The following is a 7,281-nucleotide window of genomic DNA, read 5'->3' on the forward strand; positions in this document are numbered from 1 at the left end:
GAGTCCTTGCTGGATGAAAGGGGCCCCCAGTAATTAACTTGCCACTGAGGAATGGTGTTAGATGGGGGCCCAGGTGCTCTGCTCTATCGCTGGCAGGTTGAATGGTCGTGAGCAAAAAGGGTGAACTCAGCCAGGGTTCATAGGAGCCTGTGCTGTCTGTGGGAGCCCGGGCACAGCCCTGTCCCTCATGTGTCCCTTGGGCCAGCACTTCGGTGGCCAGTGCTTACGGTTGGCTGATGTCAGATCGCCAAGTCATTCTGTCTGCTCGGGAATCGACTGCTTCTTCCACAGTGGGGCATCAGCCTGTGACTTAAAGAGCTTTGCACTTCACGCCACTCCCACGTCCACCCATGTGTCCCCACCCGTTCTTTCCATCTCTCTCCATCCAGGCCTCTGTATCTGTCCTAACATCAGGCCATTTTTCCTTCCACACAGAGCAGAACATCAACCCAAAGTCTGCCATTGGAAGGACTTTCTCTTGCCACTGTTTTTCGAGACCAGCCCTTGTAACCCACTTGCTGTTCACTTTCACCGTGAACGCACATACCGGACCAACTCATCCACAAGTGAAGCTTAGGTTGTGTCTTCCGCTGCCACGTGGCTTATTAGGGAGGCCCCTGTGTGGCCCTTCATGAACGGAGGGAGGGGGGACACTTGTGCAATGGTGTAGCTGAAGTGAGGGGCTGGGCTACTCGCTCACGCAGTCTGCTTGTGCCCTCAGGTCCTTAGTGAGCTCAGACCCAGCTGTACCCCCTTCCAATTCACCATCAACTGCTGCTGCCCCGTCGGACCTTATGACTCCACACGGGTAATAATAGCTTTCAGCCCATGATGGGCAGTTGAAAGACGCACACTCCCCTGGGGTTCTGTGTTCAGGGATTAGGTCTCCGCGGGGACTCAAGATCACACCAGGAGTCGTTTTTCAAAGGACACATTTAATTTCCCTTGCACACAGCATGTCTTTGCCAAAGGACCCCAGGGGACTATGTGACTACGTAACGATTCTCCCCCTGGGACTTGCCATAAGCTCCTTACAGTATCTCTCCCCAACACCTACACCTCTGATAATGAAAATGCAGGGCTGCTGACGTGTCAGCCTGGACCTGCCGCAGAGCCCTTCCCTGCTCTGGGCCCCATTCAAACAAACTGAGGGTTTTGGAAGGGAGGGAGGTGGGGGGGGTTGGGTGAGTCTGGTGGTGTGTATTGTGGAGGGCACGTATTGCATGGAGCACTGGGTGTGGTGCATAAACAATGAATCTTGGAACACTGAAAAAAATAAAATTAAATTAGAATGTTAAAAAATAAATAAAATAAAATACACGTATTAATAAAAACAAAAACAAAGGTAGGAGCTGTGAAACACTCATTTGAAGTGGAGCCAGGAAGCCTGGGGGCGCTCTCCTGCACGAGCTGCGTTGCTGCGGGCTTTACCTGGGGTGGGGTGGTAAGAAATATCTGGACAAGGGAGGGCATGATTCACATAGAAATTTCTCTCCTACTTTTTCTTTTTTTAAAGATTTTATTTTATTATTTATTTGACAGAGAGAGAGAGAGATCACAAGTAGGCAGAGAGGCAGGCAGAGAGAGAGGGGAGAAGCAGGCTTCCCGCTGAGCAGAGAGCCCGATGCGGGGCCCGATCCCAGGACCCTGAGATCATGACCTGAGCCGAAGGCAGAGGCTTAACCCACTGAGCCACCCAGGCGCCCCTCTCTCCTACTTTTAAGAGAAAGCAGGAAGATCCCTCCCCGCCCCAGCAGTAATGCACCAGCCACCCCATATGGCAATGAGAACCTGCCACGAGGTCCGACACTTCTTCTCCAGTGAACTTTTGTTGAAAACAACCCTCCCCAGTTTCCTCCTAAAAACCTAATAAAAGGTGACCTTCCCTTTGCCCATTTGAACTTGCCTATGGTTCACCAGAGTTTGCTTGAATTGCAATTTCTCTCTTATTTCCAAATAAACTTATTTTGCTAGTAAAATAACCTGCCATTTTATTTTCAAGGTGGACCAAGCAGTTCATGCCACTGAGTGTATGGTCAGTATCTGTGGGGGTGGCAGAACCCACGATGCCCACCAGGCATGTGCTTCCTTCCTTGTGGTGGGAGGTGCAAGATGGCATCTTGTCTTTTACTTGGGGTGAGGTTTCCTGGCAGGACCCTGATCATTCGACCCCTAAAAATATTACTGATGTGACAGTCCCCTGGTCTTCCTAGGTTTTACCTCCCATCCCCTGAGGCATGCACACCTAAGGCCTCCAACATGTGAGTCTCTTCTTGTTCACATGGCCTGATTAGCATAAGATCATCAGTAATTAATGGATCGCAATGACATCCTACAGAATGCCCAGATGGTCCAGATCCCTCTGGACTATATTATGTTAGAGGACAAGGGAGTTAACATAGCCTTGGAAAATTGTAAATTTTGTGTAATTTACCTATATAAATGCAAATGGTCTCTCATCCTCTTCTCTGAAGGGTGTAACAAAAGATGCATTCACCAAGTCAAGGCTACATACTATGGGCCCAGGGCCATGTTGATTCTGCTGTAGTAGATAAATGAACACAGTGGCTGGAATTAGGGCCAATATTTGTTTGGGTTTGCATTAATTTATAGTCATTCTCCAGGGTCCACTAGGTTTCTGCAGAGACCAACTATTAAACTGAATGAGACACATGGGAACTACTACTCTGCATCCTTTAGATCCTTAAGTGTGATACTAGAATCAACCATCCTCCCCACCATGTGGTATTGTTTCATATTTATTATCTTGGCTGGGGGTTGGGGCCACTTGACCTTCCTCAGTACAATACTTCTTATTGCTCAAGCCTAAGACCCAGCAATCCAACTAACAAGCACGTCCACCCCAGTTATCCATTCAGGGACTGGAGAAATTACCATTAGGCCATTAGAAGTATCTGCAGACCCAGTGGGCACACTGTAAGCCAGACCTTGACCAGGATTTTATTTATTACCTGCCCCTCCCCCATATATCCCGCTAGTTAGAATAAGGGGCCATGATGATGCTTTGGTTCTCTGGGTATCATGTCAGCTTGGCCTCTGTATTCTAATATCAAACACTTGGCAGTCCCTCTTCCCCAGTACACATTTCCCCAAATAAATGACTGTGGGTTCTTTTGGAAAGGACTTATGGAATCATTACTGTGTCTGCTTGCTGTGGTGTTGCAGGGTTTTGTCTCCTGGGAATCTGGCTGAGGCTGAGTCTGAAAACTGGCTCAGGTCCAGGAAATAGGCAAGAGATCACGCCATGTTATTGGGCCACTGCCTTTAGACTCCTTGTCATCCATCATTAACTTCTTCTAATGGTACAAGCTAAGAAACAGCTTTGCTGGCCAAGTGTCCATTTGCCTCTAGGAATACCATGTTCTTTTAATCATCCTCATTACTGTCTGTGAGTCAGGCCCCTTTGGCTGCCACTCTGACCCTGTTGCTCATCATAATAAGTGCATCCATCTGGACCTATCATCACCATTGATATCACTAAGCCAAACTCTCTACCTACCTCTCCTACTTTCAGCCCTGGCTTGCAGAAGAGAGTCTTGGTTGAGTTTTTGATGATGCTGGTGTCCTTCTCACCAGTCCATTTCTTTTAGTTTTGTGAATGATGTACTTCCCAGGTCTTCCTATAGAACAGAATCATCTGGTAGGTCTTCCAGTCTTCCGGTACATCCACTCTAGCACACTCATTGCCTGAGCCTCTTCATTTCTTCCTCCACTGCCTTCTGGGGGCAGTTCTGGCATTTCAACTTCATATAGCTTGGGTCATCACTTTTTCCATACTTGGTCATACACTTTCTGAAGTCCCTGCCAGGCATTAAAACTTGTATCCCTGGATTTGTACCCAACTCAATACACTCTTCCCTATCTTGTCTTGTGCTTCAGCCTCCCTTGATCCAGCATTTTCAGAATCCAGTACCATATGAACTCCTCTGACTCTTGCTGGTACCTGCTGAGTAGGACTTACAGCTCATCTGAGGTCTAGCTCTTTTTTTTTTTAACAACAACAACAACAACAACAAAGGCTTAACATGGAGTCACTTGTGCTAAGTCCCACACCAACAAACTAAGACTTACTACCTAGCAATTGTAGTTTCAGTCTCTCCCAGGAATGCGACCTTTAATCAATCAGTCTAGAGTTAATGGTTGGCATCAGTGAGGTAGCCTGCCCGATAGACCCCTGCCTGCCCCCAAAGGAAGGTGACCTTGCCTGAAACAGGTCACTCTTTGCTGGAATAACTTCATTGCACTGCCTCCTGCCTATATTCTTCCATTTTGTACAACTCCTCAGAGTTCCTTTCTATCTGCTAGGATGGGATGCTGCCTGGTTCATGGATCATCAAATAAAGCCGATTAGATCTTTCCATTTATTCAGATGATTTTTGCTTTTTAACACGCTTCTTCCAATACCAGAACATCCCAGCTGGGTTATGCTATGACTTAGCCCTAGTTTTAAGCCTAGTTACTAGGAGGGGAGATGGACGGGAGAGGTCTTTGAACTGTCTTCAAGCAAGGTGGGAGTGGGAATAGAAACAGTAGGGATAGCTCTTAATGGGGAGAGAGAGGCTAATTCTGCGGGCTCAGAGAGTTTAGAAGAATCTGAGAGTTAAACATTTGGTGGGGGGTCACCCACCTAGATGTTCCATCCCAAGTTCTGGGGCCCCATCTCCTCCACAAATGTTTTCATTCCCCTTGGATTCAAGCCTGTTCATTTGCACGAAATAGAAAGGGCAGTTTCAGCTTTCCTTTACAGAGATTGTTATGGGACTTGCCCAACCTGCCTGAAACCCCACAGGAATTGATAACAAGGGGGTTCTCAAGGGTGATTTATATCCAAACAAACAGATGTATTTAGCTACCAGATTTACGACTGTGGGACAAGCTCCATAATGATGGGGGATTTCATTCCTATTTAAATTCTAAATAAAGCCTGTCTGTTCACACTATCACCTTTTAAGCTCTACAGTGAAAAAATTTCTTAATTTGAGAAGGTAAGGTTTCTTCAGAGATCATTAACCTTGATCTTTCATTCACGCGAGCTTTTTTTTTTTAATAACTTCTGCTGGAAGATTCCTTAAGAAATGATGGAGCCTCACTTTATATTTCAAACAGTGATGCATAGGATCTCCAATGTTCCTGTGGTTCTCTCCTTCCTAAGTGTTCAATTTATGCAGCTGAGGTTTATCTTGAAGGGGAGAAGGGGATGGAATCCTGCAGCTCCAACCACTTCAGCATGGGAGCTCTTCTCTCTAAAGGCAAGACCTGTCTGGATGCCCCTTCCCCTCTGACTCTTATTTATTGAGCAACCAATGACTATCCAACACAATGCTGGGTTCATTAGGGAGAGAGCAGTAAGGCACAAAAACAAGGGATGTCCTTGTACTTGTGAAATTCACTACCTCAATGAGAAGGAACTTGAAAACTCAAATATCAATACAAACATATATTCCAAAAAAAATAAGACCTCAAAAAAGTGAGAGAATTCAGTGGACCAAAAAAGTTAGGAAATGATTCTTATAGAATCATAAATCGTCATAGGATTATAAAGTGTAAGGGAAACTTAGAAGTGACCTAAGTCAAGTCTCTACTTGATGCGTGATATCTTCAAAGACATCTTTATTTTTTTATTTTTTAATGATTTTATTTATTTATTTGACACAGAGAGAAATCACAAGTAGGCAGAGAAACAAGCGGGAGTTGGGGGGGAGCAGGCACGCTGCCAAGCAGAGAGCCCGATGCAGGGCTTGATCCTAGGACCCCAGGACCACGACCCGAGCCAAAGGCAGAGGCCCAACCCACTGAGCCACCCAGTTGCCCCCAAAGACATCTTTAAAAGAGAGGCATATCACCTTAGTTTGATTACGTCCAGGGCCAAGGAGCTCACACAAAGCCAATTCCATTTTCAACTATCTCCAATTTTTAGAAAATCCTAGCTGAGAAAAATTGAACTTCTTTTAACACCTACCTACTGGTATTACTTATACTTTCTAGAAAGGAAAATATAAAATTAAATCTATTCCTTCTTTCATTAGACTCTGAACTAGTCCACTAAAGTCAGGCTGATATCTGGAAATATGGGAGTAGGTGGGTAGAGGGGGCGGAAGACACAGAGGGATGACTTTCATGAGTCCTCCAGTGTTCATCGAGAATAAATACACCAGGGGTGCCCGGCTGGCTCAGTTGGTTGAGTGACTGACTCTTGATGTCAACTCAGGTCATGATCTTGGGGGCCTGGGATCAATCCCCATCAAGCTCCTTGCTCAGTGAGGAGTCTGCTCAAGGATTCTCTCTTTCCCTCTCCCTCTGCACCTCCCTCTGCTCATGCACTCTCTCTCTCTCAAATCAATGACTAAATCTGAAGAAAAATAAGGAAGAGGAAGAGGAGGGGGAGGGGGAAGAGGGAGAAGAAATACACCAGGTGGAATGCTAGGTGTCAGGAATGGATAGTGAACAAAATGGCTATGTGCCCCCCTTCCTGGAGTGTCCAGCCTGTTCGGGGAGAAGGACATGAACCTGATCATCATAGAAACAAGTACATAATTACAAGTGTTCATAACTATTCAGCAGGAAAAGAACAGGGTTCTATGAAAGTGGTGCAGGCCAGGACTGGATCGTGTGTGAGCTGGTTGGTTGGCTGTTCTGATGGGTGAGAAGCCCATCTCCTTCAGACATGTTCCAGGTTCAAGTTCAATCACCTGTTGGGCCCCTAGAGCTGCCATCTGGAGGGAGTGAGAACCCAAGCGGGAATGCTGGAAAGTGCCAAGCATGAAGTGTCCTCTAGTGTTAAGAACAGAATGCCTGCCTAAAGAAGGAAGAATATAAGTGGGGACTTGTTTTGGAAGTGGGTGGCCAAGGAGAAGCCCCCAGGGACCTGAGCTGATGGGGTGGGGAAAAGGTTAAAGGGAGCACCCCCTTGATGTCCAGAATACATACGTGCATGCCAGCCAATAACACAGAGAGTGAGCTGGGAACTGTTCCTCTGTTCTGCATGTTTTACTCATTTATGCTTCACAAAAGCCATATGAGAAGGATCTGGGAGGACCCGATTTTACAGGAGTGGCAACTGAGGCACAGAGGTGAAATAACTTGCCCAAGGTCACATGGCTTACGCATCACATAGAGCAGAATCTGCAGTCCATGTCATTTTCTGGGGAGCCTCAGCAGGGCTCTTGATCCCAGGGCAGGTTCTGGATGTTTCATATGTGCTTGGCTGAGCTGCTCTTTGCAACGTTTCCTCTGAGGGCTGATAAAGCAACCCAAACTCTA

Source organism: Meles meles, chromosome 17 (assembly GCF_922984935.1).
Source record: "Meles meles chromosome 17, mMelMel3.1 paternal haplotype, whole genome shotgun sequence".
NCBI lineage: Eukaryota > Metazoa > Chordata > Mammalia > Carnivora > Mustelidae > Meles > Meles meles.